Raw genomic sequence first — 12370 nt, forward strand, 5'->3', positions numbered from 1 at the left:
GGAGCTCAAAAGTCCCATTACTGTTTTGTTTGCGATAAACTAACATAATTGGCGTTTTGTTGAACGTTTAAAGGGCGAGGACGCTCCATTTTGTGTGTTTTTGCATTATAAAATGTGTCTGCAAGTCCTAATGCAACATAATGCATTGCATCGCAACAGGAGCTCAAAATGTTGTGTTTGCAATAAACTAGTAAAAAGTGTAATTTCATTGAACTTTCTTTCTCCTCTCTTTCTTTCTCCTCTTTTACTCAAGGTGCAAGTAAAGGCCGCTGAAGAAAACGCCACTCAAACCAGCCGAAGAATGAAGCAGAAGGAATATTAAAACAGCAGAGAGGTAAAAACCTTCATGAGCTCAAACACCATCGCACCATATTAACCTTCTGTTATTGTAAAGAAAAATAATCTAGTTTTAGAGGGGATTTATGGTTAATTTATGTTTACCATAAGCTTATATAATTTTAAGAGTGGTAATTCCTTTGTGTGTTTTATTTTTTTATCATATCGTCTAGGATGTCATCTATCATTATTGACGTGTTTGATCACATCATTACAGGCTTAGTGTGCGTCCTAAATAATGTGCTGTTATATGATTTAATGTATATTTATGAACGCTTTGAGGCAACATTTCTTTTTTTTCGCCTTCCTTTTGTTCATAAAGGTTAGTTATTGGGAATATCTGTAGTTTGAACATTAAGTGCTTAGTTTGTGTGTGTTATTTCTCATTTGGTTTCATACAGAGATGCTTGAGTGTGTGCTGCTTGTTTGCTGTCACTGACCGTCTGTCAAAGATACGAGGCTCTCGAGTGTGTGCCGCTATCAGAGGCCGAGCGGAGGGCGTTTGCTCAGATTATTTGCGGCCGGTGCCTGTTTCTTCTCAACAAGTGGAGAGCAGAGAAGGTCGGCACATCTGGACTCGTCGCCACAGGCTATTTGCGAGTGAGAGCAATGCGATCGGCTGAATATTGCATGCCGTACCACTGTAGAGCTGAGATACGGGTAAAGAGCTCATTTCTGCTTTATTACCCTCCACCGTCTTCCCCTCGCCGCCGGTAAACAGCATTTATCCGTATGCGTGCTCACTGAACACGAGAACTGCGTCCAATTGGGTCTTGTTTCTGTTGCTCTCCGCCAGCCAGGATCGCAATTAACCAAAGCGATGAATCTTTACTACACACAATAGGTCACTTCTCTCTGTCACATCTACCGATTATCAGTGCTCTGATTATTTTTGGTGGTATTTAACTTAGATTTTCTTACCAACATTTTGATCATTGCAATGAACTTTACACGCTTCGGTGGTTCTTCTTTGTGACTTTATTCGTGAGTATTTTTGCAGTGGAGCTGGGATGGGTGTGGATGTGCCGCGAGCTCTATTGATATGCGGGCTGAAGTGTGTCGCAGGTCTGATCCGGGTCTGAATGCTGGAGATCTGCCGTGCCAGACTGAGTTAGAGTCGCTCGAGGGCACAGTGCATTGTGGGCAAATCCTGCAGGCGTGGGAGCCTCTGCAACACGGGGCCTGTTTGCTTTGGACCTCCATTGTGTTCACAGGACAGACTCTGTGTCACAAACACACCAACACAAGCTGCAATAGAGAAGAGATGGACAGAGTGTGTTTGTCAGTGTCTTCTAGATTTTTGTTGGTAGAAATATAACAATCAACCAACATTGTGGTTATTGCAAGAAATGTTACACTTTAAGAAGCCTGCATTTGGACATTTGTGCACCTGTTTCCACAATAAATTTTCCTTATTAATTATATTTAATTATTTTTATTGTTGTTTTTTATTATTATTATAAATATTTGTTAGTAAATGTACTGTATAAAACAATGTAAACTGTATAAAACACGGTCTTTGTAGATTCCTATCAGACAGCAGATAAGACTAATAGCTGTTAGTCTGCTTTCCTTCCTGACTATGGATCAGTTCACTTTCAGGAGACAAATACACACACACACACACACACACACACACACACATGAGGGGCTGTGTATTCAGAAGCATGTTCTTCGCACAGTGGATCTGAAGATAAAAGCTGATGCATTTCCTAGCGATGGAGAGACTGCATTTCTGTAGTGCGTTGAAAGGAGGTCCCCCAAGGCTCTGTACGAGGCCCCCTACAATTGATGTGTTTTCCCCCCAAAACGTGGCATCGTTTTTCTCCTCTATTTGTATTAGTAAATTCTGTGTAAAACATGCCTTTATTATTTATTTATTTTTTACTTATTTTAACTTAAAGACATTTTCCTGTTAAAACAACGATAATAATATTTGTATTGTTATTTTATTACTATGACCATTATTATCATTAAATTATCAATTATTATAAACATTTGTTCATTTAATACTGTTTAAGGGCCCATTCACACACAGAACGATAACTATAACGATAAAAATATTGTTCTAAATGTGAAAGAATAGCGAGTCCACACCGCAACTATTAACAATAACGGCAAAGAAAAACAACATTGTTGGAATCACTTTCAGTGTTTGCTTTCCAGCTGATGGATGATAAAAACATTGACAGCCAATCCGAATCCATCCTGCTTTCAGATTACACACCACAAAACTGCTGTGCAAGATTATAATAAACAGAACGATATCGTTATAGTTATCTCTCATTATTGGTGTGAACGGGCCTTTTTTCTTTTTCTTTGTTTGCTGCTTGTACTAGTCATTTTGAATCTATTTTGCAACAGGGTCTGTTTGGTAAGATATTATTAGCTATATCACCTAGCCTTTACAGCCTGAGTGTTTGTATGAGATAAATCTTGTGATATAGTGTGTGCGTGTCAGGCTGGAGCAGATATGTGCTGATGAGTTCCTCTCGGTGGCTGGCGGAGTGTTTGCACTGCAGTGCTGCGGTGTAGCGGCCCTCTGACCTGCTGGGTAAACAACCAGAGAGTCTCTGACTCCAAATAAGGCCAACACATCCACGGCACAGAGCAGAGGCAACCTGCCATCCTTTACAGCTCACTGAACACACACACACACACATCTCTCACTCCTGAGTTCCCCTTTCTTTCCATTACTGTCCTTCTGTAGCCTGATTTCTCTCCTCACGTGTTTTATTAAATGGAAATCCTTTCATCATTTACTCACCCTCATGTCGTTCCAAACCCAAATGTCTTTCTTTCTTCTGTAAAACATAAAACGAGATATTCAGCAGAATGTTTACGCTGCTAATTTACAACAAACGCACACAGTGATCAAAGCCAGTCAAATTCCAGAAAGGACAATAGAAGTGTAAAATAAGTGTAGTCCTTATGACTTGTGCACTATATTCAGAGTCACATTATCCGATAACTATATTTGTGCACATTCAAATATCCCACAGGAACATGTGTTGCACCAACATTTGACACCAATTGTGGTTGATTACATACATTTGAATATGCAATGGGGAGACCGCATTTCTGTAGCGCGTTGAAAGGAGGTCCCCCAAGGCTCTGTACGAGGCCCCCTACAATTGATGTGTTTTCCCCCTAAAACGTGGCGAGCGAGGGCCTGCATCGTTTTTCTCCTCTGTTTGTTTTAGTGAACACTGTGTTAAACATGCCTTAATTTTTTTACTTATTTTAACTACATACATTTTCCTGTTTGTATTATTAATAATAATGATATAATAATGCATACAGTGATCAGGGCCAGTCAAATTCCAGAAAGTGCTAAATAAGTGTAGTCCATAAAAGTCACATTATCTGATAACCATATTTGTGCACATTCAAATATCCCAGAGGAACATGTTGCACCAACATTTGACACCAATGATGGTTGATTACACTCATTTTAATATGCAACAGAAATTTGAGAGCTGAGAGATTTTAATAATTACATGTTATATTTCATACTTTTACATTCAATTATAAATGATTTTGCTCGGTCCCTAAGCTCTAGTATGAATATAGTGCATGCGATGTAGACTAATTTAATACTTTATATTTCATTTCAGAAGATGAATACAGTCAGTGTATGTTTTTTTTTCTAATGGAAAAGAGGAAAAACAATCTGCTATAAATCCCTTTTGTGTTCCTTGGAAGATAGAAACTCGTCTGGCTTTGAAAGTACGTGAGAGTGAGTATATTTTTGGGAAAACTATTTCTAAATCCATTTTCTTTCAGTCTCTTTGGCATCGTCTGAAATCCACTGCCTCAACGGTTCTACTCCTCACAATATGAATGTTGTTTTCTTTTCGCTTTTAGTTTAGAAAAATGCTTTTGCCTTTTAAGAGTCTTATGCTGTTATTCTACAGAGCAACGGACCGCAGGCAGCCTGTGGCATCCACGAGTGTCAAATTTCTTTCTTTTTTTTTTTGGACACTCCCCGTTCCACTGACCGTTAGCTGCAGAAAGCACAGTACATCTCTAGTTATTTTAGCATTTGAACTTGCTCTCCCTGTGAGGGAAGAATGACCTCACCTTTGCATCTTTTGAAAAATAGTCATATTCTTCTTCATTCAAAAGCAACAAGACGGTCACTTTAATATTTATGATACCGATCGCAATGACCTCTCCTTTCACTGTGAATATATAGACCCCTTTGTGTGTGTGTGCAGACTGTCTGTAATGAATTCATAATCTCTGCAGTGGGTCTTTGTAGATTCCTATCAGACAGCAGATAAGACAGTGCAGTTGCACTCTAATAGCTGTCAGTCTGCTTTCCTTCCTGCTATGGATCAGTTCACTTTCAGGAGACAAATACACACACACACAAAGGGCTGTGTATACAGAAGCATGTTCTTCACACAGTGGATCTAAAGGTAAAAGATGATGCATTTTCTAGCGATGGAGAGACTGCATTTCTGTAGCGTGTTAAAAGGAGGTCCCCCAAGGCTCTGTACGAGGCCCCCTACAATTGATGTGTTTTCCCCCAAAACTTGGCGAGCGAGGGCCTCCACTGTCAAACACGCCCAAAGATTTGAAAGCACCTCAGAAAGGCAAGTTTTTTTCAAAGCAGCTTCAATGTTCAGCATTCCCAAGCCTCAGAAAAACAGCCATTAAATACACTGCAATCGAATGTGCCCTGAAGCTACTCATGGAAGCTATTAAAAATTATTGTGACACTAAACAGTGCTTTTGTGAGTTAATATTGCTTGTCTATTAGCTTTGCACATGCTAAATTTGATTAAGCTTTGTGTATTGCTTTGCTTGGTTGCTGAAACCAGTTATTCAAGTGTTTACCTTTTGAAAAATGCAATATAATGAAGCTATATTTAGCAGGTCCTTCTCTAATTGTTTAGTTTTAATGCACCCAGTTTTGACCTAATTATGCATCTACCTCTAAAAGAGTAGTAAGCCATACAATAACAATATAAAATATGAATTCTCTGCTTTATCTAGTTCTACACAACATAGACGTTCCAAACCCACACACTGAAATAGCAAAGAAGAAAATATTTCCAGCATACAATGCTCATTATGGTCTTATGGATTGGCTATATGTCGAGTGGTAAGTGATCTTTATCATTTCCCCCAGCATGCTCAGATGGCTCTTCAGCCCGCTGAAACTTACCATGCTAAGCTTTCCGCCACCAGGAGATTGTGGGACGCGCTGTAGCGTTCAATTTATAAGCCTGATTAAACTAGGCAAGTGTGAGTAAGAAACATGAGGGAAATCAACATAAAATCACAGCAACGCTTTACATGGCGTTCCTGCTGATTGGGTCTCGGCCCTTTATGATGGCACAGATCACCGCGGCCCTTAAATAAAGAGGAAAAATGCGTGTAAACAATACTCCAGGGCTTCTCTGTAAAGGATGAGTTATTGCGCTAGGCCTTTGTTCATTGTTTGGTGCTGTAATAGGTGCAGGCCTTTAACTTGCGGTGTTTCAACACAATATGTATTGTGAATGTCTCTGATAAACACCCAGTGATGTATTTTTTAGTAACTTCTTAACCCAAAACACAGAGCTTTATTTGAATACACTGCACATAACCTTTAGTTTTTTCTAATGTAAATGACTGTTTCACTTATTTAGGTTGGGTAATATTTAAGTCTGATTTCTTGATTTCTTTTAATATAGTTAAAACTGTGACCGTTATTAGTTTCTAAACGTGTTTAGGATAGGATATATTAAACACCAACGTTTGTTTTATAGAAACATGTATAGCTAATTATAGTAATCTAAACATGGTTTAGCTTTAGTTGTTTTCTCCAAACACAAGTGTTAACTCTGGTTACTATGCAAGAACATTCTTTTCATATGGGGTAAATATGTACAAATTGGCAATTATAAAGAAAATGAATCTGATTAGGGCCAGTTTATTCCCTCCCGACTTCTTATTTTGGAGGTGGGATGGTTTTAGCGAGGGTTTCAAATGACAGATAGTTCAACTGTGCGCGCTCATTCACGGTGTACGGTGTCGTGAACGCGCAGAGGCCTCCCCCTCCTGCTCCGCTGTTTTGGGGAGGGTGAGCGAGCGGGAGAAAAGGGGGGCTAAAGAAACCCCTATCAAACTGCCCCTACCCCCAGTCGAAGTCCCGGACCTGAAAAAGAAGAAAAGAATCTGATCCAGCTCTGGGACGCGGTGGACCGACAATCGACCAACATTTAAAGCTCTTTTTTTAAAGCGCGTGTAGAGTTTACGCACGCTCTTGGAGAGTTTACGCACGGACGCCGTCGACATGGCACGGATAATTGTTTTCTCCCGTTGAAAACTTCGCGTATCCAAGGAGTTATTCGGACCCCATCTCTGTTTTACATGGATGCAACATAGGACGCTTTTAAGAGGAAATATATGGTCGTACCGCATCTGCATCGATCCGAACTAAACATACGTGGACGTGCTTGGAACTATTGTAAGTAAACATAATTTTCTATGGTCATTTTAATCCTTAAAATCGTTCATGTATACTTTTCGCCAATTTTTAGACCGTTTCTACGATTTAATTGCTCGATTTCGTTTCCTATCACTTTGTGTATATCGGATGTCTTGTTTTTATGCATTATGTGCAGGTTTTGGCAACATCATTTTTAGTAAATGAGTCGATGAGTTTTCAGATGGATTATTTGGCTGTTTTATTTCCTTCATGTTCTGTGTGGGGTCTTTGAGACCCCCAGTAGGCTACCCGTTCAATAGCTTCAGAACTTCATGACTTTTCCTCTTCGAGGAGGGATTATAAACATATTTTTCATAGAGTACTTTTGAAATGTTGCATTAGCTACTTCTGTTTGGAGTCTCTGAGACCACAAATATAAAACTATAATGAAAAATGCATGCAATGAAATGCACATCGTGGCTGTTCCTGTTCACTTTTGGCAGTTTAGATTTGTTTAATTGTCATTTTTTAAAATTGTGTTGAAATGGCAATTTGACCCCATACTATTCTGGGGAATAAAAATGCATATTTGCTTTGTGATGAAGTAGAAAGTTAATGCTTTAAAAAAATTGTGGAATGCGAAAAACAAACAAACAAACATATCTTTTGATTAGGTTAGAGGAATGCATTTCATTTTTCTTAATTTTGTAAAAATGACTGCTAATAAGATTTTGAACATCAAGACACAGTAAAGTCAGTCTCAGGTAATGAGGAATATTGAATATTAACTTTCTGGAGGTTTAAAGTAATGACCGCATTGACATTAGCTGCTAATGTGGAAATTTGGGGTAGAAAATAATTACACATTTTTTGGAGATTGTGCATTTTGGTTTTGAATAGGAAGTAATTATTGCAGATAATGTTCACTCTATTCATCAAGAGTTGTTCTCGCAAAACTATTAAACTGAGGATTTTTGGCTGTATTTTCATGGCAGTTGTGCTTTTTAGCCCAGTTGTGCCATGGCCTACAGACTAGCAGTTTAATGTTTACTTTCATTTGAAGCAGTACATGCGTTCATACAGTAAAGGTTTTAGTGAGACTGATTGAAAGCATAGTGCAGGTATTGTCTTGATTCATTTAGTCACAGATAATACGGGCCTCATTAATCACTGCAATGTGACTTCAGGGGTCCCGTATCAGAATGACTCTGGACTGAAGTGGTTTTGCTTTTGAGAAAACTTTGGCTTAACAGTTTGCTTTGATCTAAAAGAAATTTCCATGCAGACTTTGTTGATGTCTCATCCTGTAACTTTGATGGCAAAGATCTACTCTAGGAACTCCACGAAAAGGACGGCCATCATCGATCCTTTCATGAAATGCGCACCAGCTTATTTTTGAGCATTAATGGCAAAAACGTGTTTGTTTTCACAGTCAAAATCTGGCTTTGTTCTTTGCTGCAACTTGCAAACTCGCAAGGATGTTGTAGATTCTAAATGTCACTATAATTGGACAATTTATCACCGCTGATCACTGTCAGATCTTGAGAGATGTTAAGACAAATGTGTTGGAATGCAGCCAAACAGAAGCCGTTAGCCGTGACTGCGGTCTATAGACCTGTATTTTGGCTCATTTTTCTTTTGTGGCTAAACAATAACGCACAAGAAATCAATAAAGACGTGTGGTGTCAGAATGAAGAAATTTGTCAGAGGATGTAAAAACTTCGTTTGGCGAACTAACTTTGATTTCCCGTGTGCGCTCTGTGTCAGCTTTGGACGAAAAGTTAATTGAATTGAGCTGCGGATATGAGTTCTGGGGAAATGTCTTTTGTAAGGTGTCTTCCCCAAGGTTTTGAAATTCATTTCTGCAAAGTTATTCCTTATGGTGTGGCGTCTTTTTTTTGTGGGTGTGTGTTTTCCACACTTATCGCGGTAACCTTTTCCCCCATTTTAAATAGGGATCAAAGGACAATGCCTCAGAGAGATTCTGGACACGCTATGCCAAAATAAATATTCTCCAGACTTTAGAGAAAAGAGAAGGGCAGCGCTCTTGCATTTGCGTGCATTACAGATTTAGCCTCTTGTTTATATGAGCTAGAGTAGCTAATGATGCTAAATATAAAATGTGTCTCGTGCTTTAAATGAGCAGCATCCCTCTTTCATTTTTTAGCATTAGAGACCTTGTAAGGTGTCCTATATCACTTCCTAAAGTAAATAAAGTGTCGTTTGATAGAATAGTGTTGTATTCATTGGCGCCATAGTGCAGGAAATGCTAATGGAGTGGTAGAAATATCAAAACAACAATTATACAAAAAGCTCCCTCTCACTGTGGTTATTGTAGCCCTTGTGTGCCAATGTGATCGTAGTCGAAGATAAAATTAGGCGAGTTTGTGTAACAGCGAGAGCAGTGCAATTATCAGCTTGGGTTTTGAATGGCAGATGCAGTGGTGGCGGTAATGGCAGCTGCGCTGCAGCTCCTCACATTATCAGCAGAAAAGGGAGGGGAGGAGAGATGTTCGCCTAAGCTCTGCCAGCTAATTGTGTTTATTCCTCTTAATTTGTCCCGAGTGCTAAATCGGTGCTCTTCAGCTCACGGTGGGTGCAATTTGTCTGGTGGTTATAAAAGAACAAGGGCCGTGCCTTTGAAATGAGCTCTTCTGGTCTTAATGCGTCCGTAGCTTGCATCCACACGCACGGCTGGGCAGAAGGAGCCTTAGCCTCCTCGTTTTGCCACGGTTTTGCAGCTTTCCTCCACGACCTGAGGGACAAGCGGTCAGTCTGATGGAATTATCCAACACTTGTTCAGACGTGTTCCCAGAGAAAATCGCAACATTGTCCATGACAGGCCTTGTTGAAGATGAGGAATAGCCTCTACTGGTAAATTATATTAACTCTCTGGCCTATGTTGCCCATTCAGTCCAACAGGTTAGCGGCAAATCCAAGATAAGACGCCAAGCAACCCACCCCTGCTGACGGATTGATCCATCTCGCCCCAAAGTTTAATTTCATCTCACGGTTGGCCAGTTGCCTAGGTGACGCTGCAGGACTGATCGTCCGGTCTCTGGATACTCAGTACTGCAGTGGTGCTGATAAAGCCGAGAGCTACTACCTTCTCCCCACACACCCTAGCAAGGCCTAAGCTTAAACCCCTCACCGCAAGACTGGATTTCAAACCAATGATATGCTCCGCTCGGTCTGATGCCGCTGTGATAATGCGTTCATTACGGTAGGAGGGCATTACATACCCGCCACCCAACCTCTACCCCTCCCACCGGCCTCGATATGTTTAGCTGATTCATTGAGGGCACTTGTTGTTTACCCCCAGTCCCCATCATGACGATATTTCTGCTTTCTGCTCTTTAAGTATGATGACCAGCTGGCACTCCAGGTTGATGGGCATCCCGCCCATCCCCGGGGAGTTTAGACAATGCAGATCTGTCATAAACACGCCCCACCTTGGCTTCAATCTGAGTCATGACCCCTACGAGGGTTGTGGAGACGGTCCCCACCCTGTTCTCCATGGCTGGAGGTCAAGATGCCATCTGTGATTGGTCTGCTTATTCTCCACTTTGGCTCGATAGTTTACAGACCCCAGTGAACCAGATTGAAGGGTTGGATCCTTATTTGATAGACTTGGAGTGCGTGTGACCTTTCTGTAGGGCGACTTCAAATGAACAACAAAGTCATTAAGGGGAAACAAAACAATAAAGACTGTGAATCCAAAGTAGAGTCCTCTTGAATATCCCATTTGCCAAATTAAATGCTTCTAGTTTAGGAATGTGTGCTAGTTTAAAAATGTTATCAGGGGCCTTGCTTGTTGAGGCCTGGGGTGATTCAATATGCTGGGGCAAAGACAGGGTGTTGGTTCGGCAGGATTTGTTTGGGACCAAGCAGAGTTGAAGGGGTTTATAGTGACCCTATAGAAACCTCAGAGCCCAGTTAAGGGGACAGTTTTCAGGATGAGGGGCTTTTTCATGTGCTAAAAGCTGCTAATCCGCTGGCCTTTGTATGAGAGCAGAAAGCTCGGGGCAAGATGGGAAAGCCATGGCTTTCAGAGCCCGGCCTTTTGTTGTCATTTCACCCAAATCAGGGGACATCTGTTAGGATCGGGGGTAGATTCCCAGCTGGCGGTGGAGAACGGGGATGGAGGAGGAGGAGGACGAGGAGGGAAGGACAAGATGCGCTGGTGGGGGTGGGAATGTTTGAGGGCTGATGGATGTGTGTAATTGTTTGTAATGCAAGCATGAAAACATGGGCCTCAGGGAGCCGGAGCCACATTTGTATGTGTGTGGACAGAGGGGCCTTGTAGTTATGAAACAGTCAGTCAAGTGTAGATGGGGTTAAACACAAGTAAATACCTGCCTGTCAATGCAAGCCATGCTCCCTTAATTAGGAATGACAAAATGGTTTGACAGCAGAGAAACAGGGAGCGCTATAGCCTCTAACTAGCACAAATGTCAACATGTGATTAAGCTCGGTTGGAAACTCATTACGTTCCTGAAACGCAGATCTGTTATTCAATAAAAATCACATCTCTTTCTGTTCAAGTCAGTGCTGAATTAGCGTGAGTGATCTCACTCAAGTACGGTTTTTCCATTTGCATCCATTTAAATTCAAACACTTCTAATGGATGCGTCTCACAAAAAAAGAATTTCACAAGAAAGCATTTCACCCAAACAAATTAATGGAAAAAATATGTATTTTGCATAAGCAAAAGCTTCTTTGTTTAGGTTTTGTGACATTGTTGTATTGACAGTTAAGCACATTTTCCCTCTAAATTCCTATTACTGTCCTACTAAATATGATTTCAGGTTTTGTGTGTAAGCACAAAGAGTTAAAGGTAGAAAAACATTGTTCACTCCTGCATGGCATTTCGATTATGGCACTCTGTAATTATAGCTGTGCTGTGTTCTTCGAGTGAACGAGGACGCGCTTTACACGACTGAGTCAGGGATGCTATGGATTCTGCGTCAGCGGGGCGTAAAAGAGCTAGAGCGAGTGCGAAGGAGTTCACTCTCTCGGTCTCTTCAAGCGAGAGGGAAAGATGATTTGCTATGTGCAGAACATCCCCCAACCCTGCCCTCATGCGATATGACATTTTGACGTGTAAATACAAGGCCTCCAGGACGCCGACTGTCCTCGGGCTGATAACATCATTATCTCTGATGTAATTGCAGCATTGAGAAGCCACCTGAAGATGTTTATTGAATTGGTGTGTATTCGGATATGATGCATCACCTCTGGCCGACAACATGTTTTTTTGTGCAACTTTTCTGCTTTTTAGCCCCTGCCATTAAAGAAAATATTTGGAAAGTTAGATAGATTGAGATCAACTTGTGCTTATTGTACTGTATGCACAAGTAATCCATTTTAAAAGTAATACTGCCTCTGGCGGGGGGAAAAACAAGAACCTGCCAATATTGCGAGTCCAGATTACTTTGTGCCAGGACGGAGGCGGTCATCTTATTTGTTTGTTTTCCTAGAGGCCTCCATTGCGTTTTGAAGTTTTCGTATTCTCCCATTTTGCTCATAAATGAGGCATGAAGCCATACTCGGTGTTTTGTCACGTAAGTGGGGATTTGCAGGGAATGAAATCCCGCCACAGAGATTACC

The 12370-nt window shown here is 40.9% G+C and overlaps 1 protein-coding gene across 29 annotated transcripts in view; it reads left to right on the forward strand.

Moving 5' to 3' along the window:
* The first annotated feature begins 263 nt into the window (after nt 1-263).
* Nucleotides 264-12370, forward strand: part of ptprsa (protein tyrosine phosphatase receptor type Sa) — a 166258-nt gene continuing 154151 nt past the window's right edge. For 16 of the 29 annotated variants that reach the window (XM_056239071.1, XM_056239072.1, XM_056239073.1 and 13 more), the window contains exon 1: nt 6393-6799. The gene's annotated coding sequence lies outside the window, so the exon portion shown is untranslated. Of the gene's footprint in view, nt 335-6391; nt 6800-12370 lie in introns of those variants that run through there. The other 13 variants (XM_056239080.1, XM_056239091.1, XM_056239082.1 and 10 more) reach the window with 5 other exon arrangements.

This window comes from Rhinichthys klamathensis, unplaced genomic scaffold (genome assembly GCF_029890125.1).
Source record: "Rhinichthys klamathensis goyatoka isolate OS25496 unplaced genomic scaffold, OSU_Roscu_1.1 h1tg000552l_1, whole genome shotgun sequence".
NCBI classification, from domain to species: domain Eukaryota; kingdom Metazoa; phylum Chordata; class Actinopteri; order Cypriniformes; family Leuciscidae; genus Rhinichthys; species Rhinichthys klamathensis.